Source organism: Nannobrachium achirus (genome assembly GCF_963921795.1).
Source record: "Nannobrachium achirus genome assembly, chromosome: 20".
Classification (NCBI taxonomy): Eukaryota; Metazoa; Chordata; class Actinopteri; order Myctophiformes; family Myctophidae; genus Nannobrachium; species Nannobrachium achirus.
In genome coordinates, this window is record NC_137827.1 from 39,486,607 (window position 1) to 39,512,328 (window position 25,722).

Here is a 25,722-nt window from a genome sequence, read left to right on the forward strand (position 1 = left end):
AGAATGAATGGAGCCGTATACCCACACCCAGAGTCACAGCTCACTGACGCCGTACCACACAGTTGGCTTAGATGTTAAGCTTTTGGTCATTTTATCATCTAATCTGGCTTTTATGAACACCTTGAACAGTTTTTAATTTGCTTCATTCATATTTAGATATTTGATGTAAATGTTATCAGGCCCTCCCTCTACAGGGCCCCTCCCCATACACACCCATTATAACTTCAAACTCCATTTTAACCATGATAGATTCATTAAAAACACCTGTCTTTTTTTTTCTGGTGACTCATAATACCCTCCTACGGAGCCCCGCAGTGGCCACTGGAGGGAAAAAAATATATAATGGTAATTCGTGGCCACGAAATAGTAATTGGTGGCCACAAAATAGTAATTGGTGGCCACGAAATAGTAATTGGTGGCCACAAAATACTAATTTGTGCCCACGAAATACTAATTCGTGCCCACGAAATACTAATTCATGCCCACGAAATAGTAAGTGGTGGCCACGAAATAGTAATTGGTGGCCACGAAATAGTAATTGGTGGCCACGAAATAGTATAGTAATTGGTGGCCATGAATTAGTAATTGGTGGCCACGAAATACTAATTGGTGGCCACAAAATACTAATTCATGCCCACGAAATAGTAATTGGTGGCCACGAAATACTAATTCATGCCCACAAAATAGTAATCCGTGGCCACGAAATACTAATTCATGCCCACTAAATAGTAATTCGTGGCCACGAATTAGCGTTATATATATATATTTTTTCCCCTCCAGTGGCCACTAGGGGGCTCCGTACCCTCCTAATACATGAGCTGGCCATGTTTTTCGGTAACCTTTTTCAGATTTATTTGTAATAAATCTTTGGGAAAATGGAAGAAATATTATTAAAATAAATGAAAAAGCTTATCGAAAAAATATGGCCAGCTCACATATTAGGAGGGTATTATGAGTGAGCAGAATTTATGAATTTATCATGTTTAAAATGGAGTTTAAAGTTACATTGGGTTTGTATGGGGAAGGGTCCTGGAGGATACCTGATAACATTTACATCAAATATCTAAATATTGAATCAAGCAAATTAAAACTGTTCAGGGTGTTCATAAAAGCCTGATTAGACGATAAAATGACCAAAAGTTTTTTTTTTTTTTTTTTTTTTTTTTTTCGAAAAGTGAAATATCCCTTTAATGTCTCATCTCTTTGACAGCTACCAAAAGAGCTGCACTGTAAAAACAGATGGACCCTTGTGTAACGCGACCTGAATTCAGATCGGGGTCTCCCGCATGGGAAAAACCAAACATTTAGGGCTCATCCAGGGGAGAGCCCTCTCCCCCCTATGATGATGGAGCCAGGGGTGTCACACCAAATTCTGGGCCCTGGGTACAAGGATTCACTGCGGGCCCCCCATGAATGTTCTTCAATGGCCGGGGGAGGGGTTTAACCCATTTAGACTGGGAACGCATTATTACGCATTATTTTTTGCTTTAACTGTTGAAAAATAACAGATCTGCAAGCTCACAGCGAGCTTGTAGATCTGCTATTTTTGAAAAATCGTGAAAAGTCTGAATATTTCAAATTCTTCTAATGTTAAAAACCTATGTTTCTATGTCAGTGGTGCTCAAACCTTTTCATGTGAAGGACCCCCAAAATTATATGTATTTGGCCACGGACCCCCATCTCAAAATGTTTAGTTCCAGGGATCCCCCAGAAGCAAAATTTGAGTTACAAATTGTTCGCTTAAAAAATACATATATTCAAAGATTTGCACACATTTTCAGATCTACAAGCTTGCAGCGCAGCATGAGCGCAACGCTGTGAGCTTGTATATCTGCTATTTTTCAATAGTTAAAAGTATAAACTAATTCTATGCCCCTCCACCTTGGGCCCTGGTAACTCAGCCCCATTTCCCCCCCCCCACACTTGTGACACCCCTGATGATGGAGCCATCACGCCCGGCCCTCCTCTCCTCTCCTCTCCTCCTCCCAAGCGCGTCTGCGAGCCAAAAAGACAGCAGCCATCCGTGGCCCGCGACGGCGCACGCATGCGAGGCCCAACGAGGAGATGATTAGCGGCAATTAGGTATGTCTGGCTCGGCGTGCTTCGCCACCTTCCCCTGAGTTACATTTTGGATTTAATTACTGAATGACTAATAAACCTTAGGCCTCCCCCCTCCCCCCACCCTACAGCGACACCCCGAGTCAAACCCAAAATAAGGAAGGCTCTGAGGATAAGGTAACGGGGTGCAGTAGATTAGAGTTTATCATGATTGATTATGTATGACGTTATAGAGTAGATCATGTATTCATTGATTATATTAATATCTAGGTCTGTACAGTATGATGATACTAATACTTGATAGTTAGGAGTCGAGAGGTCTTCAGAAGGCCTCAGTAACTATTGTTTTGATAAAGCCTATCTTGTTATGGTACAGCTTGTTCCAGAGGCCTTGAAGCCACAGTATAACTCTAGTGTTTGACTATTCTTCTGGGCAGAACTCTTTTACCACTGCCCAGAGTGTTAATTGTACTTCTGTCCATGATATCATGTTATATATAAACTTGACCACACACCACCTAATATAATTGTCTTGTCTCCTCATTTTCTCATGATTATTGATTGATCTGAATTCCACCACAGGGGGCAGCATTATCTGTGATAGCAGGCACGTGTTGTTGGATTCAAACAGAAGCCGGGATCTCACAGTCACACGGAGTTCAACTATTGCTCCGCTGAGAAATTATCTCTTCAAACGAAAAATCTTGAAAGAGATCGTTGCAAACGATAAGTGACAGGATGGCCATGGGTGAGAACCGTGAGATAATCTAGTAAATAAATAAATAAATCTGCCTCCCGCCTGGAGTGTGTTCTAACCCAGGGGTCTTCAACAGGGGGTCCGGGACCCCTAGGGGGTCCCCAGAGTTACTACAGGGGGTCCACCAAATATTTGTGATAGGATAATTATTTTAAATGAAACTTTAATCCTCACTTCCATATTCTGAGGAGAACTTTAGCCAAAAATAGCTGATCTACAAGCTGTCAACGCCTCGCAGCGCGTCGGCTATTTTTGGGAAATAGGTTTGGTGTAGAGATAGAAAAATGATTTTAAGTTGTTAAATGTCTGAAAAAACACATTAACACAAATCCAACATAGACTGATGACACTGCTGTCAAACAAGTCTATGAATCTATCAATGAAATCTATGAAAATCTGCAACACAATTTTATACAATGTGTAGTGGGGGTCCCTGCTTCATCTCTCTCTCAACTAAGGGGTCCTTGGCCTGAAAACGTTGAAGACCCCTGTTCTAACCAGACTGGCTTTGCCACAGGCTGTACATCGGTTGTTGTACTCACACACAGGTGCCATCAGAATCCAGCAGATCCATAATTTGGCGGATCCTTTTGCCAACCTTCATCTTTATTTAGTTGTCTTTCTTTATCACACATCAATCATAATAAATTGAACAAGACGCGAACCACTGCGAAAGACAAAAAGGAGTCTCTAACAAGATCACCGACATAAGCAGACTTAACGAGACAAGCGGAAAAGATTTTACAAGAGGGCACCCCCTTTTTTCTTTTTACTGTCCGTGCTGGACTTGAGCTATTGTTCACACCTAACCCTCCCCCACGCGGTCCTCTCTGACACAGTGAAAAGCACTGACCCATTGGGGTGGGGGGGGGCTACGCCTCCTCGACAACTCCACTATAAAAAAAGTGTCTCACAGGGAGTATAGCGGTGGCTCAGTCGCTCTCTCTCTCTCTCTCTCTTATCAGAGGCTGCCAGCTGCCTGCCCACAGCGCCATCCCACGCGGAGCCTGAAGGTGCAACGGCAATGCAAAGACATTTTCACATTGTGTAGTAGAGAGAGAAAGTGTGTGTGTGTGTGTGGGGTGGGTGGGTGCACACAGCCTAGAGAATATTCTGAAGCTGTTGATAGGAGCAGCGGGGATGCTCAGGGAAGTGGATCGGTATATAGTGTCAAAGACCGAAACCCCTTTTTCTCCCCCCCGGGCAAAAGACAGTACAACCCCCCCAGCCCCCATGACAACTTTATGGTTTTGACAGAAAGTGCTGTTCCTGAGCTGTTCCTTTTTATATTTAAAAAAAAAAGAGAAAAGAAATAGAGAACCAGTGATGTGTGGCATTCCCATGGCAGCATTGCGGTGACTGTGTAAAAGCCTGATTTATACTTGGTTGCCCGCCGGTTTTGCGCGCACCGGAAACAGACGATCTACATCAGGGTTTCCCCAATATAGGCGGCCCGCGGGACATTTGCGGCCCGCGGGAGGCTACTGTCTGGCCCCCACCAACCCCAGTAATAATGGTAGTATAAGAGCAGCAACAACACTAGTATATCGTCATTGTTGGGTGGAAACCTTGTATGTCCAAAACCGTTCGTTTTGGATTTATCATCTAAAAATGTACTAAACTAGTGAAAACAGACGATCTACAAGCTGTTTTCACTAGTTTTGTGCGACGATCTTGTATGATGAAGCAGGGCTTTGCTTTACCAAAAAACGTACACATTTGAAACTTGGAGATACGAGGTTTCTGCCCGACAGTGACGATATCTGAACTGTTGCTGGAGTAGCGGAAACGCCACCGTCGCCCCCTGTAATGTTGTGGCCCTCTACTTGGTACCCTAGACATAATTCGGACCTTGGGGAAAACTATTTGGGGAACCCTGATCTACATGCTACACAACGTGGCACGCGGTGCCGCGTCGTGAGCTTGCACATCGGCTATTGTCGGTGCGCGACGTGATGTGCAACCAGCTATAAATCAGGAATAAAGATGCATAAAGATGCAAATCAGCTGCCGAGTTACAGGCTCCATCCATCACCCTTGTTATACGGCACTGATATGTGCAGCACATGCAGGCCCAGAGGCGAAGCCAGGCGTGCACGCGACGCTGTGCACGAGAGAGCCTGTGAAAGGCGCTGTCTTTCAGCGTGGGCGGACGATGCTCCATCTATTTTACATGGGGATGAGGCGGGGAGGAGAGAAACAACAAGCCTTTTTTACCCGAGTGAGATGCACCGTCTGATCAGGCCCGCGTGAGATTATGTTTTGACGGTATTCTCAAAGTGAACTGCCTGACGGCCCCGAAATTCAATTTAGTTTCACTTTCCAGTGCCGTGCTTGAACACACACACACGCACGCGCACACACACACACATGCGCACGCACGCACACGTACACACACACACACACACACGCAAACACAAAATGTTTGGCAGCCAGTGGAAGCTGATTACCAGCGCCAGTCTCCCCCCCCCCCCCCCCCTCAAACAAACACCATGAAATCCACTCCAGCATGTGCACACATGTGCATCGGAGAGAATTCAGCCACGAAGAGAGCTCCACGCTGCCAATTGTTGTTCATATCATTTCATTTCATTGTCTTCAAGTGCTTTCGGGGTGTCAATAAACAGAGTCGAGAACATTGCGTCAACTTGGAAGTCCGTGAAGTCGAATGTACACACTTGAGCCAGCAGGACAATGGAGAAAACGGAGCAAGAATGTATGAGGAGAGAACACACAGAGAGAGAGAGAGAGAGAGAGAGAGAGAGAGAGAGAGAGAGAGAGAAAAAGAGAGAGAGAGAACATCTCCCTGCACAATTATAAAAACCTTCCGATTATAGATTTCAAATTCAAAACATCCTCTTATCTATCTATAAATGCGAGAAGTCTCTGCGTGTCTGTAATCCGCGTATCTCGAGAACCGTTCGTCCCACCGGCTTCAGATTCGGCACGCGCATTCCCCGCCGCGGCACGGAGTGCAGTGCCGGGCCTCGACCCGACCCGACACACGGTTTTCCCGAACCGGCGCGAAACGTTCGGAATCTCCTTATGCGGGCTGATTGTTGACATCAGGCTGTTCCGGAGGAAATCGGCGCAAGCGCTGACTCATTGTGACATCATTTCATAAAAGGCTCTGACATCACGTACGTACATGAGTCAACAAAAAATCTCTGTGAGTGTGTATGTATGTATGTAATCCGCGTATCTCGAGAACCGTTCGTCCCACCGGCACGCGCGTTCTCCATATATGGGAATAAAATGAATGCCCGTATGCGGAGCTGATGTCTGACATCAGAGTTTTCCGCAACCGGTACTGTGTGTGCAGAGATCTTCATATATGGGCATACGTGGACAAAGACAAACAGATGGTCAAAACGGGTCCTATGACAACAGGTATATTGGGGTTTGCATTAAAGGGTGGGGCATTCATGGGGTTTGCATTAAAGGGTGGGGCATTCATTCCCTATTTCAAAATCGGCACGCGCGTTCCCCACCGCAGCAGGTAGTGCAGTGCTCGGCCTCGACCCGACCCGATACACGATTTTCTGGAACCAGCACGAAAGGTTTGGATTCTGATGTCTGATGCAGACAGACAGATACAGATATCTCCATATATGGGCATAAATGGACACAGGCAAACAGATGGTCAAAGATCTCCATATATGGGCATAAAGTGGACGCAGACAGACAGATACAGATATCTCCATATATGGGCATAAATGGACACAGGCAAACAGATGGTCAAAACGGGTCCTATGACAACAGGTATAATGGGGTTTGCATTAAGTTTGTCTCCTCCTCCATCTGTTTGTCTGTGTCCCTTTATTCCCATTATGGAGATCTCTGTATCTGTCTGTGCCTCCGACTGTGTTGCAGACACAGTGCCGGTTCCCCCTTTAATGCAAACCCCATTATACCTGTTGTCATAGGACCCGTTTTGACCATCTGTTTGAAAAAGCAACAGAGATCTCATATATGGGCATAAAATGGACGCAGATAAACAGATATCTCCATATATGGCATATATGGGCATACAATGGACGCAGAATCACAAAGATCTCCATATACGGGCATAAAAGGGACACAGACAGACAGATACAGAGATCTCCATGTATGGGCATAAAATGGACGCAGATAGACAGATATCTCCATATATGGGAATATATGGGCATAAAATGGACCCAGAACTATAACTGCAGTGATCTCCATATATGGACATAAAATGGACGCCGACAGACAGACAGATACAGATATCTCCATGTATGGGCATAAATGGACACAGGCAGACAGATGGTCAAAACGGGTCCTATGAAAACAGGTATAATGGGGTTTGCATTAAAGGGCGGGGCATTCATTCCCTATTTACATTGTTCCGAGTTGGCCAGGTCGCCGATTAGACGCTGGGCCGCCCGAAGGGCGGCCCAGCTTCTAGTCACTAATAATTAAGCATAATCTATACACTCACACCTTAATATTTGAAAGACTTTTGATTTATTGATTAATTGATTGATTTGATTGATTGATTGAATACTTTATTAGTCAAACTTTTAAACAGTACCGAGGTACAGTAAAACATAAAGGATAACACCAAAAGGTCATGGGGACATGTTTCCAATATTCAAAATGTAGACAACGTTTACACAGTTAAACAAAACAAGCGCCACAAATTGTTTATGACTACAATTTGAACTGCTCGTAACAAAAGAGACGGGAAAACCGGAGTAGCAGTGGATGCCACAAATACGACGTCCACAGTTGCTAGGGGTTAACCACTGTATCTTTGCTCAGGGCGAGCTGGGGGTCGATCAAGCGACCTTCCAATTCCCAGACGGCCTCTCTACGCTCTCCGCTACACACACTGTACGACACTAAGTGACTAGTCTCCATTTACTCAGAGCAAGGCCTTATGCAAACAAGATGTGTTTGTTTACGCTGACGACTCTCTCTCTCGGCCTCAGTCTCACGGCCCGTCCATATGGGAGACTGTTATATAATTCATATTGCAGGTGTTAAAGAGCTTATAAGCTCTCTGAGTGAGGGACAAGCAGCTTGGAAATAGGACCCCGGGTACTGTATGCCAGCTCACGCTGCCCACAAAATGGCTGACCGTCATGCATACTGTATGAACGAGTCTCGGTTTGAAGCCTGGAGAAATATCCGCAGGGACGGCGAGTCGCTGTGATAACCTGAAACCCGAAAGGCACAACACCAATCAGAGTGCTGATGTGAGACATTGCACTGGCCTATTTGTTAAATCAGCATATCGGTTTGCGAGGCTTCGCTGGTGTAAATATTACTGGGGGGAGCGGCATACTGTATGTATTTATGAGAAGACAACCCCTGCCAGCTACGGTATACGCAACTTGGTTGACTGGTGGCGCATGTCAATTAATCTCAATCTAATCTCAGTCACAATGTATTATGCTTTTTTCATAAGGCATTCAGGCATTTACCAGATGCTCTTATCGAGAGTGGTTTACAATGCAACAACAACATTGTACAGTAAATTAAGTGCCATGGGCATTAATGGCAAGAAAACAACGATACAGTATGCTACACAGGTTGAAAGCAGGTCAACATATCACACCTAGCATCGGTTTAAATAACATAGCCTTTGTGGACAAGCAAACATTATATTCTACTGTATAACAACTAAAGCATCTACAGTATGTATCTAAATTGGCAACAAGTGCAGTATTGACAGGAGGAGTGCTAAGGGGTGAGTCTGAAAAATGGACATTTTCAGACTGCAGCAGAAAATGGGGAGTGAGTTTGCAGTTCTGACTGAGGTTAGGGGAGTCAGAGGTCATTCCACAGGAGGAGGAGGGAGAGGAGTCTACAGTAGGTGACTTGGAGAGTTGGCCAGGGTGTCTTAGGGACAGGAGGGACTGACGTCCTGTGTTTGCTGATGGAATATGAGCAGGGAAGGGTGTAGGACTGGATCATATCTGCAAGTAGTTGGCAGCCTTGTCCTTGTAGGTCAAGTAAGACTAAAAGAGATTGTACATTATATCACTGTCGGGCAGAAACTTTCTAGAATCTCCAAGTTTCAAATTTGTATGTTTTGTTGTAAAGTAAAGCCCTGTTTTACTTTACAACTAGTTTTGTACTGTCGCACTAACTCGTTTGATACTGTCACACAAAACTAAAAACTAAAAATGATTTAAAATAGTGAAAATATCTGATCTGATATTTTCACTATTTACGAAGCGTAAAGTATTTTGCTCAGGATACTATTGTGTTACAGTACATAGGTCTATAGCTTTTATAAGGTGGATCTCAAACATTTTCATCAAGCTCATAATTTTCAAGGTTTCAAGAACCACCTAGTTGTATTAATGTATTTGGCCACAGACCCCCATTTGAAAATATTCTGTGCCAGGGACCCCTATAAGAGAATCTCTGTCAACATTATATTGTCAAGATATGTAATCTTTTGGAAAATACCCAGAAAAAACAATAGAGCTTTTAAACTCCTCGTTTTGCTACATGGGGACCCCCTGGAACCCCCTCAAGGACACCTGGGGGGGTCCCCAGACCCCACACTATTAACATACCGAAAATAGGCGATCCAGGCATGGAGATCGGCAATTTTTGGTGTGTGATGCCACACTCAACTAAGTATAATCAAGATTCAAGCCATTACTGGCGATGCAATTCTTTCAACATAAAACGCTGCTGCATTCAAGTTCAGGAGAGTTTGGAAAAGGCAATTCTCTTGAATGCTGCATTCAGGGAAATGGGTGGATTTGCATTTCTTTAAAACTAGTACGCGCAATATTCATGGTCTGGAAAAGGAACTTTTACACATGGGTAAAAAGGCAGATGCTCAAGCCCCTTTCGTGTCTACAGTATGTGTGCACATGCCTGCAGGATATTGTCACTGTCGGAAAGAAACCTTGTATCTCCAAGTTTCAAAATAGTATGTTCTTTCGTAAAGACTCATCATACAAGAGTGTTGCACAAAATAAGTGAAAATAGCAAATCTACAAGCACACAACACCTTGTGATGCGAGCCGTTGTGTACTTGTAGATCGAGCTTGTAGATCTATTTTCACAATTTATTTTTTAAATAATAATAAAAAAGGAACAGTTTTGGACATGAAAGGTTTCCACCCGACAACGACGATGTACAGATCCAGAGTGCTAGCTGTGTGTCACCCACTCTCGCAAAAGACCCCTGAGACCACTCTGCACTGACACCACTTCTCCTTGCTCCCATCAGGCGTACACTAACATGTCATTAAATGTACAGAGGGAGCCATTTCAAGAATAGCCTCCTTTCCCATAAGTGCTGTACTCGACTTAAACAACATATACACTCGCTAACAGCACTTGTATGGACTACTCTTTAGGGCTTTTGATACGGGAAGCGACAGCGATGTGCCTATATAGTGTTCATTTTCAATGAGTGGTTGAGGTGAGCGGGCAGGTAACGAGGCGTGGGATATCTTACAGGCGGAGTGACAGGCAGGCGCATTCCCATGAAACTGTACCGTTCGTGCTCGTTCCATGCACACGCCCCACCTGCGTCAAGAGATATCGATTTTTCTCCCTATCAATTTCTCACCCTGTGAAGCCTTGAATTCAAGGAGGTTTTTCTTTCGTTTCTGACGCATTCCTGACTGAGCCCAATGACCAAAATAAGCACCACAGTAGTAGAGTAGTCCCAATGATTTACACTGAGGGCTGTTTTGGAGTTCATAAATGATATTCTAAATAGTTTTGGCCTCCTATCAGTGTTGATTTTGCTTGAACTATCCCTTTAATTCTATGTGGGTGCATGGTAAATAAACTTCTCTCTCTCGTTCTCTCTCTGGCACTCCCACATTCAAATCATGTAGGAATGATGCTCATTCAGTAGATATTGCACAAATAGGATTACTGTCATGCGTCATGCCCAATATGTTTGTTTGAAGAAAATAGTGATGGAGAATAAATGTGTCTCTTTGACGCAAAGTGCATTCTTTGTGTACTGTATCACACGCCACAACTTTGGTGTCACAAAACACATGCTGGTCTTTTTCACCTATTAAGACCTGAAGCCTATTGAAATGTTCTCTAAATCATAGTTTCCCAAACAGTGGGTTGGGACCCATTTGTGGGTCACAGACCAATTTTTATGGGCCACGACTTGAGTAAAAATCCCATTGTATTTTCCTACATTAAATGTGTTTTAATATAAAGCTGGCAGTTTATTGTGTTTGTGAGTAGTATGTCACTCTGTCCACCAGAGGTATTACAGTGACTCAACTATGCATACCGATCCCGATAACTCTCGGTTGCCTTGTTTAATGTTTTTGGTGTAGCCTAATCAAAACATTCAAATGTAACATATTATTTCTTGAAAGGTTACTGATATTGACCATGAGCATTCAAATGCACCAGCAATAACAAGTCATGCGGAAGTATGTAAAAACCACTGTCAGCCGTGTGATCACCCAGGTGTGTACAACACTTGAAGCGTATATAGCTGAGGTTTTGGGGTCACAGAGATGGTCATACTGGCAAGTGAAAGCGGGTCAGTGGTGCCCATTGATTGAGGCATCAACACAGACAGCTGGGAGTGTGTGGGAGGAGGATGCATGCTTTCAAAGGTGGCCCCGGTGGGGGCCACTGGCTCCTGAAATCCATCCATTGATTCCTGCTGGCTACTCACTGGCTCTTTTGACAAGAGTATATGACCAGCAGAAAGATTTATCTGGGAGAGAAAACAACAAAAAACACATCACGTTGATCTTGTGTTGCTCAAAGATACCATAGCTTTTAATGGTTTAGTTTTAGTATACACAGTACAATCCTCAGTGTTATATTAACTCTGAGAGATGTAAACAAATGGAACCCCTGTCCAGGGGCCATTTGTGTGGAATAAAAAAGAAAAGCTATTGTGATTCCTGCTTCACATGTCACTCATTTTTATTTATTTTTTGTTTCGTTAGGAGAGTATGATCACTTTTGTGAAAACATTATTACAATGCACGTCATGTATTGTAATAATCACTCAGGTTTTTTTCATCTCACTCCTGTCACTTTGTCTGCTGACCTCACTCAGCAACGAAATAAAAATAAAATAAATAAAAATAAAATAAATAAAAATAAAACAATTCACAGGAGGAAAGCAGTGATGTGCACTGCAATGTAGTTTCAAATGCACTACATTGCAGATGCTTTTTTGAGAGTAAAAAACTAAAAAAGAAGAAGAAGACACGTGTGACATGCATGATCTGGGCAGATTGCCCCAGGAAATGTGCCAATCTCAACCCAAAACAACTTGTAGAAGCTGTCATCTGCCAACTGTGTGGCACCGAGGATGCTCAGGCTGTCAGTGGAACTGCTACTGCTCCCCAGGTGCCGTATTAACGGCACCAACTCCTCTAGTTAGGATTAGACTGGGATTCCCTCATTTAGCAGTTTTCTTATCCAGTCCAGAGAAAGCCATGCAGCCGACACGGGCACAGCCTGTGCTCCTACAAATAATTCCCTCGGAAACCTGATGCCTCGAAATAGTAGGGCCTACCCATAAACCTACAGTATATGTAATCTTATGAATCCAGCGAGTTTAATCAAGTACTAGAATACTTTGTTGGGTATATGTCCATGTTACTAAACACTTAATCTAGCGACATGCAAGACTATAAGTAGGCTACTCATCTTGGCATTCATGTGCTGAACAATAACATTGCAGTGCCAAACCTGATCCAAATATAGATATTTCTAGTAGGCGTGGACTAGACCCAGTCACACTAGTCAGGCGAAAACAATGCTTTCCTGCATGGTGATGAATGCAAGGCTAATTATGATAAGAAAATGCAGAGGGAAATGTTCAAATGTGCCATGACAAAAACCCCAACAACAATTAAAAGGCACACGTTTTTTTTATTGTACATGGGTGCTTTCGTATTGTAGAGTATAAGCTTTCAAACCGAGTGTTCTCCCCAATCCCCGTTCTGCATTAAAATTCTGATGACAAGCAATGCCACCAAGTTGGAACACCAAATGCAGCTTGCCGCAAATTGTTTGGCTTCCCAGTGGGAGATTTACAGTAGCTCACTCCAAGCTGGATCTCCACTGTGATCAGAAGGCAGAGAAAATACCATTAGCATTCAGAATCCATCTCAAAACCGTAGACATGAAAAGACGAGACATACGAAATAATTCTTGAGTTGATGATGCAAGTGGGTGAAATGTAACGTATCCTGGGTACCCTAGCACACTAATCCTCACACTTTGCACACTTTGCATCGATGGTTAAAAAAAGAGTGAAACAGCAAATCTATGTACTATAGAATGAATTATACAGTACATATACAGGTATATTTGCACCCACGTGGGTGAAATTCTATGATGGGATACTAAAATCAAGATCTAACTTTGCAAAGGTGGCTCTGCTTTTGACACCATTCCATGTGTCACACTTTGATGCACAACCGGTGGCGCGCGGCCAAAACACCCGGCACACAAGCTAGGCTATTTTAGCCACGCGGCACCATCGTATATGGCAAAGAATAATTTAAGCATAAGGTGTTGACTCATGAACAGAAACATCAAACAAAAACAAAAGGAAGCTGGTGCAGCGTTTTGACGGCATTAGTTCAGCTTCGTCGGTTTTGTCACACGGAATTGGCTGGGGATTGAAAAGTTGCACTGCTTTAGCACAGATCAATGTATTCCTTCCCGAGGAATTGTGCATTGTGTGCAACAGAGGTGGCCTACTTCACAGAGCTTCATAAGCCGATTTAGCTGATGATGGGGCCTATTCGGGAGGAGGAATTTCACCCAGGACCCGATTGTGAAGTGATTAATTATTTTGTGAAATAATGATGACAAAAAAACACAGGCGCAATCCCACGGTAATTATCAATTAAGAGCGGAATTATTGTGATTTGCATACGTTACGCTTTTGCAGTCATTTAATGCGGTTGCGCCGCGCCGCATTTGTGACTATTACCTGTCATTGTTCTATTAAGACGATTAAAGGTCTCGGTGACAATTGTTCAGGCGGAATAATGTGAAGTGCGCACAGATAGCTGCAATCGAAAAATTGCATCGTGTGATTAGTGATTGCATCGTGAGGACCAGTGCGTACACAAAACAAACAAACGCAAAGACCCGGGACGCCAGACCTCTTGACTGCCAGGGAAATTCAGTTCAGGACAAAGATGTGGGCAGTGTAAAGCTCCTCTAAATTGGTTCATGCCATAAAAACTCACAAAACTGGAGCGTGGGAGTGCTGTCAGACTGCCTGGATCATGTCCTCTCTGCACTCTTTCTCCCCGCGGACCACCAGCTCCCTGATTTTGGGCACTGTGTGAGGAACACGGTTGCAGTACGTTACTTGCTGCACTGTGGTTTCAACGCCTTCGGGTTTCTCAGGCTGCATAAATCCACACAGAACCCCCGTTCATCACTATGAAGCATTGGTACGATTATTTTTAGGCATTTAAACCCTGGTTTTATTACTTTGACTCCGGATTTTTATAGGTCTTTTTGGTCCTTTGTAATTCAAAACCTTAATTGATCGCTGTGTATGTATCACTAAAGATGTTAATGTGTTCACCAAGGGTTATTATAAGAAAAAGAAACAGATCACAGCTGAGGCGACAACACAGGGCGCTCTTCTACACCCATCTGGGAGCGCATGAGGGCGACGCCATATTTCAGCGGAGACACCTACGCGGTGCCACTTGAGGTCGACACAAATGGACTTCAGTATAGCTCTAAAAGCAATGAATATTGATAACGTTTTATTTTTTCTTTTATGATTTTTATCCCACGATTTTGTAACCCATTTTTTCACCCAGTGCCAATTGCCTATTGTAATCCAGGGCTCTGCACTCCCTCTGCCGTGCCTGGGGAGACAACGGACTGAGCTCTGCATGAGTAGTCCAAGTTGCTTCTTTTCACCTGACGGGGGGATTTCCCTGTTCTGGACGTAGCGTGTGGAAGGAACACGTTATTCCAACCAGTTCCTTTCCCCTCCATCAGGCGCCCCGGCTGGCCAGGGGGAGGCATTATAGAGACCAGGATTACTGCATGTTTTTGTGAGGGTATCTACCCTTGGAGACACGGGGAGAACATGCAAACTCCACACAGAAAGGCCCTTTTGTCAACCCCACCTAGGGTGTGGGCGCTGATGACGCGGAAGAGAGAACACGCCCCCAGCGCCCACAGCATCCCCCGGCGGGAATCAAACCCAGGACCTTCTAGCTGTGACAGCGATGAGGGAATCATTCTACCAAACGTTTATCCCACACTAAAGAGCCGGGACACACACACACACACACACACACACACACACACACACACACACACACACACACACACACACACACACACACACACACACACACACACACACACACACACACACACACACACACACACACACACACACACACACACACACACACACACACACACTAACTAAAGTCATCTGTATGCTTAATGTTTCTTTTTTTTTCTTTTTTTTCCCCCAGCTAATGGTGAGAGATGTTTTCTGATAATGGGATCTATAATTGTATTAAATAGTGTATGATTACATCTAGAGTACATCTCAAATCTCCTGCCCTGGCGACCTATGGGTTAGAACATTGTCAACGACTTCACCTCCGAAGGGTCATTGTATCTGTAGCCAACAGGGGAGTGGAGTTCTGCGTACATGTCTGTGTCTGATGCAGATAATTGCTTGACCTATAGGTTTATAATGAAGAGAGACGGCATGCACAAACCTCTGGGTTACAAAAAAAAAAAAGAAAACTGCGAGTTGGAAGTGGGCCATATTGATGTAGACAAGCAATGCCAGCTCACGTCAATGAGGAAATAAATCCGCTGGTAATTGAAAGGAAAAGCCCTGGCTTGTTCTCTGCCATTATTAGCGTGATCAATGGACCTTCTGCACCAAGGACTGGCTTCTCGAGCATCGCTCCATGTCATGTTTGATCTAACGGTATTATGCAACTTGCATGATATTTCTGCAGGATGTGTGATTGTGGGGTGTGGGGGATTTACTGCATGCAAATGAGAACTGATATGAGCTTTTAAAGACACTATACTTAGCCCATTTAGGCCTAAAATTATTGAATGCTTTAACCAGTGAAGAATAGCAGATTTACAAGCTCACAGCGCGGCACCGAGTGCCGCGCTGCGAGCTTGTAGATCTGCTATTTTTGAAAAAGTCGTGAAAATGTGTGCAAATCTTTGAATATATGTATTTTTAAAGCGAATGTTTGTAAATCAAATTTTGCTTCTGGGTGGTCCCTGGAACTAAATATTTTGAGATGGGGGTCTGTGGCCAAATAAATATCATTTTGGGGGCCCTTCAAATGAAAAGGTTTGAGCACCACTGACATAGTAGTCTCTCAAGAACAGACTAACTGAGTTAGAGTGAAAAGGACCTTTTCTTTGACGATGGCTGGCCAGATTGCTGACATAGAAACATAGGATTAAAAAAAAAAAAACCTTAGAACCTTAGTTTTTTCTAAAATAGCAGATCTACAAGCTTGCAGCGCGGCACTCGGTGCCGCGCTGTGAGCTTGTATATCTGCTATTTTTCAATAGTTAAAGCATAAAATAATGATACACAATATAGTGTACCCGTTATGAATGGGTTAAAAGTGAGCAGGAGGAAAAACAACCCCCCCCCCCCAAAAAAGAAACATTACAATAATGTCAAAATCCCACACGGTGGAACAATTGGATTGCAGGCTACTGGAGAGGCTCAAAGGGTGCTTTGATATTTTCTTTGTTAATATAAGTGTGAAATAGCTCTATATTCCCATAGTAATCATTGCTATAGTGATTCTTCAGTATGGGGTCTCCCCATAACTCACCAGCTCTTTAATAAACAGAAAATCCATTTTCAGGCCAATCAGGAAAGAGAGCTCATACAGGATACAGGATAAACAAGTGGAATTGGACGTGATGAAACACAACAAAGAATGAGCAGAGAAAATAGGAATGATCTTTGTTTCTCTCTCCTGATTGGATGACATTAGTGACCGCAGCTGAAAATGTATTTTGTTTTTATTTAAAGAGCTGGAGAGTTGGGGAGACCCTTGTTACTGAACAAACACTCTACCGCAATTATTACCATCACAATAAAGCTCTAACGTTTTTTTTTTCTTTTTTTTTTATCAAAAAGAATATAACTTTCAGCACCTTTAATGAAGGCGGCCTATTTGCATTCATGGCCAACTTGTCTTCATACATTTATCATTGGAAACATTCTGATGAATCTCAAAAGCTTCCATGATTTAATGGCTATAGTAAAAGCAATGAAAGCCGCAACAACAGCAACAAAAATCTACAGTAATAGCGCAAAACGCAGGTTTTGTTTTGGAATGATGGCTGACAGGGCGGACAGAGAATAGTGTATATTATATATGGTTTAAGGAATATAACTGGCTGTCAGGCAGTTATATTCCATCTTGGTGATATTGATTGTTGATTGAATAATTAGGCAGGAATGCAAAACAGCATGAGTACAGTCAAACACCTCGTCTAAAAGGAAAACACCAAAAAAAGTACTTGCGGTCTTGTTTCCACTTCAATTCATATAAAACATATAAAAAATGACAACAAAATTCAATATCATCACAAATATAAATACTATATGTACAGAGAAAGAAAGGGGGGGGGTGTATTAGGGAGAAGTGATAATTACCTCCCCCCGTAATTGGTCTCCTGTTTTGTCACCAACTTTTGTCACAGAAATGAAGGAGAAGCTGTTTGTTATTGAGTTATTGAGTGCGATGACATTGTTCATGTGCAGCCTTGGTAAGTAGGACATTCTTTCTATCCAAACAATAATGTTGTGCTGGTGAAGTGCACCCTTCCACAGCTCAAAACATTCTCCCTTATACTGATTCATTTGTGGTGTGTCTAGTGTTTTATAGTTTTTTCTTTCTTTGTCCTCGTTTTCAGTTGCACATTTCAACCACTTTTTTTTTTCTTTAGTTTGTTCGGCTTTAAATATTCAAAACTCTACCAGGCCAGTTCAAAAGAAATTGTACAGAGAGAGCAGTTAGCTGGTGGTTTGGATAACAAATGTAAATGATTATTCTCCATTTTTAACTGACTTTATGAGTGTGATACATTCATAACCAGTCCAATATCAGACAACATTTTGGTCAAATGTTTTATGTACCGCTAGGAGTACTCCAAAGTAGGATATCCAAATTTCAGAAACACTGGCGTAGATCTCGCATGTGGTTAAATTGTGCGAGCTACTGCACTACTGCGAGGCGTTGTGAGCATGTAGATCTGCTATTTTCACAATATCTATCTGTGGAACCGAGTCACATTAATACCTACAATTCCAAGTGCTTGTCAGGGTGGGGGTCCCCAGTTCAAATATGTTTCTTTTGTGGGTCACGGCCTAAAAAGGTTTGAGAAGCCCTGGTATAGAACATTAACAAATTCATCCACAAGGGGCATTGACAACGCATTCTTATGACTTCCTATCTAGCCAAGCTTTATAAACTATGTATTTTTTAAAGAGAGAGAAAAAAAAAAAGAATATTCGACTTCGGTGAACAATGTCGAATAGTGACTTTGATATTCGAATATTCGAATATTTGGTGAATGCCCTACTGCACAGCATTATTGCCTGTGTGTGAGCCTTTCACATTAGTTTGGAGTTCTTCTGGGCTGCCACTCATATTTTGGGGCACAATATAGCACTACCAGTCTTACACTGAGCTCCACTGCAAATCACTACTTTAAGGGTTACGTGTCATGCTCAATCTTCCGACAATATTGCTTGTCAACCTCGAGATTTCCGCTTGCGGCAATGCAATCAATGAACAACAGTGTCTTACTGTTCTAGAAAAATAAGACATCACCATTCCAACAGAATGTTGTGAATTGTACAGAATGTCATTTCATTTCATTTCATTTCATTTTATATCAAATCATATCATATCATATCATATCATATCATATCACATCATATCCCACGCTCAAATCCCAATTTTGACAAAGTGCAGTGAACAGTAATGGGGGAGATCATCCTCTTCCTCTCTCTTTTGCACCGAGTTGTTCCGCAGCAGATGACAGCGTGGCACAGGGCGAGTTCAACATGGCACACATTGTTCTCCGAGAAAGCGGATGCCATGTGCAACTCTGCCAGCAGAGTTTTTCCCTCTCTCTATCTTTGATCACCATTCTTTCATCTTTTGTGAGCCGGGGACTGCCACGAAATTGCTTTATAGCATGATGTATGGCATTCCATTTCGAAAGCGTATGAAAAATAAATTAGATTTCCCTACGCGCTCTTTTTTTTCTCTTTCTGGTGATCAACCTGTCTCTCCGCCTGTCTTTCCATCACACCTGCCCTCCCCCTCCCTCTCTCTACGCGTGTGGTTGCGACATGCCCACGAGACACTGAGGGGGGATCTCACTGGGTTAGATCAGTGGTTCCCAAACTGGGTGTCGGGAGGGCCAAGGGGGGGTCCCCACATGATTTTGGAGGGGGGTCCTGTAGTTAATTGTAGGTGAAAATATTCATCTAAAATGACATGCCCAAAAATAGGGACGCCAGGCTGAATGTACAGTACTGTATGTGTCGTTTGCAGACAAGAAAACACATGTCTATAATGGGTGTCACATGTCATGTACTGTAGAAGATGGACCAGGGTGGATTGAGATGCTCTCAGCACAGATCTGATTAATTGGTAAAAGAATTAATAATAATCAGAGTTGGAGAAAATAAGCACAAAATAACTGAATTTGAGGTTAAAATGCGAACACTAGGGGGTGGCAATTGCCATCCCATGAGACCCCAAAATACGTACGCCCCTGGTTCGAATCCAACCCCAATCTCCCTGCCTCTATAAAGTATCTGAAATAAAGTATACAAAAGGCAAAACACTCGTGCAGCAAGGGTAGCTATTGGGCTTCCTTTTAGAATCAAAGGATGAAAGGAGGGAACCAATTGAAACGACACATGGTGGCTTTCATAAGAAATTCAACAGAAGAGACGGCCTTCACTATGCTGTGTTGAGATGGAGCGTGTCAGATCTGGTTCGGTCAAACAGAAATCATCAAACATACCTTCACGGCAGACTGTATAGTACCTTCACCCAACGCAGGTGTCATGAAAGCTTATAGAGCTTCTAGTCGCTGCTTGTCAGCTCCAAAGCTCAGCTGTTTACTGAAGCATGTGCTTGTGCTCAATGTTCATTCTGCAGCACACCCACATGCGGTCAGGGACTGTAGGTTTATGAATGGACTAGGCCACTGTTTCTCCAAACATGGGGGTCAGGGTCAAACGTCTTACCTCTCTTTTGGGTCTTAAAGGAGTAGTTCACCCCCAAAATGATTTTTTTTCTATTGATTACTCATGCCATGGAGAGTAGAGTTCAATAATATTTTTTGGTTTTTGTCACATTCCTAAGACAAACATTTGATTTGAGTAAATTTACCCCCATTGATTCCGGATGGTGACCCGTTTCGAAACGGGTCACCATCCGAAATGAATGGGGGTAAATTTATTGTTATCACATTTTTGTCTTAGGAATGTGACAAAAACCAAAAAATATTATTGAACTCTACTCTCCATGGCATGAGTAATCAATAGGAAAAAAAAAAGTCATTTTGGGGGTGAACTACTCCTTTAAGCTAAAAGGTTTGGGAACCACTGGCCTAGCCCACTGGCCGAAAACATAATTCGATCATCACATATTACTATTTGTCCTGTCTGTTTCGTATATGTAAACGAAAGTGAACCACCATATAACTATAACCCCATACCAAATGAATCACTTAGTCACACAATCTGAGAACCCCTTCGGTAAAAAAATAACAAAAAAAAATATTCTCCGTGAAGAAACAGGAACTCGGATTGGCTCCTCCCCTTTCTTAGATCACTTCCTCCCGGGTTCTTCTGTGTTTAGCACTACACGTTTAGGGCAGTGGAGCTTGATAGATTACACACTCCCCCGCAGAATAGATTGAGATACCGAGATCTGAATCAACGTTATTGTCACATTACAGGTGTAGATTCATTGTAATTACAGAACGAGTTAGAATATGGAGGAGAAATTAGAAAGGAAAGGAACACACATAACAGGAAGGCACAGTCAAATCAATATATAAACAAATAAAAACAAAACAGCAATGGATAGATGGCATTACGGAAGGCAGAAATGCTCCTCGTGCAGGAGGAAAATATATCCAGCATATAAAAATAGCAGCAGGTATTTAAAATCACAGTTTTATGTGCATAGTTAAAGTGACATGGAATTGGAAAACAGAGCATCGGGTATAAAATCATATCCATATCGGATAGCAGTATAACATCACCTGCATGGTTAAAGTGGCATGCATGGCCAAAGAAAAAAACGTAGCAATATAAAGCAGCGGATGTTATACACCCATTTTTTTGCATTAACATTTCCGCTTAGCGCTACAGCTGTAAGTCCGACGGCGGTGCCAGATGCACCACTCTACAGTATATCTCCACGCCTCTGCATTTTAACTGTGCTGTAAACTAGACATGCGGTGGATTGGGCGGTCAAAGGAAACCAAAAAAGCCCACAAGCTAGAGGTAATCATTCAATGAGCGCTGATCCAGCCTCCCATCTGTGAGGCAAAACAGCAACGTCCCTATACAGCTACCGCAGCTCACCTATAGGAAATGAAGTGCATCTGCCGCCAATCTGGCTAAAAAAAAAACATGACACAAAGCCTTACGTTTTAAGAACAAAAGGACTGTTAAATAATGCATAGAATCCCTTTGTGTTGGAGATAGATGTCGCCGTGCTTTCCATATGCTTCAAGCAACTTGAAGCTTCAAAGCTTTCGGAAACCATGAAAGCGCTCCCTTTGATCGCTTTGTTAAATTACAACACACAGTGCTATTGAAGCCCACTGCTATGTCCATCTGTAAATATCATGCTAATTATACCACCACAGAGGCCCATCTGCACAAAAGAGTTTCCTTCGACTCCTTCCGGTATTAGCCACTATCATCGTGTACTGTAGGCCATTAACAAGGCCTCCCACCTCCTCGCCATAATAAAAGTCTCTATAAAAGAGATACATTTAGAATATTAATTTCCCTGCCAGAGTTCATTTGCATAGCCTATTTTCCTTTTATCTGAGCAGAATGGCCATTATCATGGGCAATTGGGAAAATGCGTGGCTACTGTACATTGCAATTACATGCAGTAGAGTGATTAACTTTCGGCAGCAAACAACAAAGCAGACATTAACTACGCAGGCAGGTGCAGAATGCAGAATGCATTCTGTAGGGGAATGTTTCATGATTGCAATGGCAGGGGATGAGTGAAAAGTCACTTAAGCCCTGCACAGTATGCATGCATGTATGCCAAACAGCGAAATCAACAAGCTTGCAGATCGGCTATTTTCACTGTCATTCACCTTGTCACTGTGTCACTCTCGCTCACCTCGGGCCATTATGCATGAAAGGGTGTGAGCGGGTACTGTTTTGTATATGCATGAGTGCCCAAAGATCGGCATTTATGAAAAGGAATGACGCGAGAAGGTGCAGCAGGCAGGCACAGATTATTAGGCAGAATGTGTTGATTTGGCGGCGATACGCATGACGAGGAAAGATTAGGCATTAAGAATTATGAATTAAGAATGTGTAATAGTCGGTTTAGGTTTCATCCAATAAAGTTGAAAATGAAATAAAAATTACCATTAGTGCACTGGTTCTCAAATCATTCATGTCAAGGAACCCCAATTTGACAAATATTAGTCCACAGACAGTATTTGTAAGCCTTTATTTCGACAGCTATAGTTGAGAGTGAGAGACAGGACATGCAGAGAGAGAGAGAGAAAGTATGGGGGGTGACATTCAGCAAATACTCGGCCGGCCAGCCGGGAATCGAACCGGGGTACATGCACCCTAATAACCACTTGGCTATCGGGTCACCGCGGGACACTGGGAACAATCTAATCTAGACGTGAGCATGACTTCCCAGACCATGCTGACCTTTTGGTCCAAGGACGGCAGCCTTGCACTGGCTGAGTGGAGAGAGAGCGATGGGGTCCTGTCTCCTCCTTCAGTGGCTGTGGCACCAATTCTCCAGCCAGCTGACTTTATGGCCTCCTCGCTCCAAATGTCACACAACTTTTTTTCTTTCTTTTATTTTTTTGTCTTTTAATGCAGCGGAGTTCTCAAACTTTTTCATGACAAGGACACCCAAAGCGGACCCCTATCTGAAGATATTTAGCGGCAGGGAACTCCCCCCATACAAGGTTTGTTCAAATGTTTCAAAAGATTATTATGTTTTAAAGACTAAAATAAATACAAAAATGCGATCTACAATCGCATATTTTCAAATAGCCAATGCATATAATTTAGGTTTAAAGTGGTTAATAAAAAACCCTGGGGTTCCCCAGGCCCCACTTTGAGAACCACTGTTCTAATATATACAGTAGTGCCGTACATAGCACTGATCTTGCAGTGCTGACTGCAGAAGTGATCTTCCAACACTTACAGCTCATAACGCCTCGCAACATGACACAGTATGAGCTTACAGAGCAGCTATTTACTGTACTGTAGCTATTTGTTGTACAACTAAGTACGGTCTATAGGGCTGGACAATTTGGCGAGTATACTCGTCAAAATGTCTGAGGTCCACAGCGCCAACGACGAGTGACTCGTCAAAGCCTTATTTGGGTAGCCGTTGTCCGCAGTCGGACGATTTTGTTTTTCGAGACACTAGGAGAACCGCGTGCATCTTTTGAGACCACCCGCGTGGGGATCGGCACGACAATAATATTCTATGATTTTTCAAAGGTATACTCGTGAAAACACTCGGATTTGCTGGCAAGGGCAGCTATAGACAATGTTTTAAATCTGCAGTTAAAGAGTGAATTGGTTACAGTTTCTATTTCACAGTTGCTGAAGTTGCAGTTCTTTTCCATGCTCCTTTTCCTAGCCATTGTCGCCAATCTTCTCACCCTAAATGAAGATGAGCCTGGAATTGCTAAACAAGTTAATTAGGGGCAGTTTTCTAACCATTAGGCTAAATGCCAAGATAAGATCTCCATATTACTCCAGTTTATGGGAATGGACAGTAAGTAGCATCATCCCATGCTCACAAATCCACACTGATCTCACCTTTACGCTATGATTTATAAAGAGAAACAGGTGGATGTGGTTTTTCGTAGACTGAAATATGGACTAGGATGATTGTGACGTCGCCCATTGCTTTCTACAGACCCGTTTTGAAGCCTCTAATTCAGCGATAAAAATGGCAACCGCAACAATTGGTGGGTAGGGACTAGGAGCGAGGGGTGGGTCTTCACTAGTCACTAGTATGACCCAGCCAAAGCCCCAAAAGCATACCCTGCTTCATCATGAATCTTTTCATTAATGAGACCATCCTATATATAAAACAATCACACCCAGTGTGCAGTGAGTGGTGCCTTTTATGAGTTCATTTCATTACACACATACACACAAAGCCAGATGAAGGAGCGGTTAGCACCGTTCAAAATTGGCTTAAAGGAGTAGTTCACCCCCAAAATGACCTTTTTTCTATTGATTACTCATGCCATGTAGAGTAGAGTTCAATAATATTTTTGGTTTTTTTTTCACATTCCTAAGACAAAAATTTGATTTGAGTAAATTTACCCCCATTGATTCCGGATGGGGACCCGTTTCGAAACAGGTCCCCATCCGGAACGAATGGGGGTACATATATTGTTATCACATTTTTGTCTTAGGAATGTGACAAAAAACGAAAAATATTATTGAACTCTACTCTCCATGGCATGAGTAATCAATAGAAAAAAAGTCATTTTGGGGGTGAACTACTCCTTTAAGGGGGGACCGGCCGGCTTTCCTATTGATTACTCAGCCCATGGAGACTTGAGTTCAATAATATATATATACATGTACGCGTATATATATATTTTTTCACTCCTAAGACAAAAACATTTATTACAATACATTTACCCCCATTGATTTGGGTCCCCATCCGGAATCAATCAGTAAATGTATGATTCTGATTCTGTCGATAGTATCTTGAAGGCTTTAAGATACGTACATGTGTCTTTAAAGGGCTCAATATTTAAATGTTTCTGTGGATTATGTGTATATTTATACATAACTACATAACTCTGTTTCTCAGATATCAAAAAGAGTTCTATTTCTTTATTCTCTATAATATTGCTCTGTTCAGTTTGCTGTGTGAGAAGGCTGATTTTAGACTTTTACATGAATTCCAATGTTTCCTCGGAACTGGTTGATCGTTTATCCTCCACATACTGCTTTAATCTAAAATGTATTTCCCCTCGTCTGCTGCATACTTAGTCCTCTGGGAAATATGGAAAGAATAATATTTTTTTCTCCCACTTATTGGCTGACTGTGGCTTCTTATCCTAGCATTAGCTAGGGATCATTATATTGTTCCGGAATATAGTGAATAGCTTGCCAAGGCCTGTGGGTGGTTTGTTCGCACCTTGGCAAAAAGGTAAAAAAATAAAATTAAAATAAATAAACCTTAGTAAAAGATTTAGAAACAGCATCATCTGGGTCAAACTATTTCAGTGCTGAACACCAGAAAATAAATCAACTGGAGCAAAGTGGAGCTCTTACCTATATTGCGTGGTATTGTGCCATATGGTCCCTCGTAACAACTGCAAGGCCACACATTCACACCCCAGTAAGGCAGACAAACAGCCTGTGGAAAAGAATAAACACATTTTCACTGCGTGGCTTTATCCAGGAGGTCCCCAGCTAAATGAGTTAATACGGCATCACGATCATTTTAACCACTTTATCGGTATATACATGGGCTCTTCAAAAATCTCAAAAATGTTTGGAAGGTTTTGAGCAAATCTTCTTTCCTGGGGGTCCATGGCACAAATTACTTTTAGGTGGGGGTCCGCAGCCAAATACATATCCAATTTGGGGGTCCTTGAGACTAAAA

The 25,722-nt window shown here is 42.7% G+C and overlaps 1 protein-coding gene across 1 annotated transcript in view; it reads right to left on the minus strand.

The window, feature by feature from the left end:
• The window catches only part of LOC308305674 (leucine-rich repeat and fibronectin type-III domain-containing protein 2), a 49,996-nt gene extending 24,522 nt beyond the window's left edge, over positions 1-25,474 (minus strand). Inside the window, exon 1 of the mRNA XM_080750511.1 lies at positions 25,389-25,474. The gene's annotated coding sequence lies outside the window, so the exon portion shown is untranslated. The remainder of the gene's footprint in view (positions 1-25,388) is intronic.
• Positions 25,475-25,722: the final 248 nt, after the last annotated feature.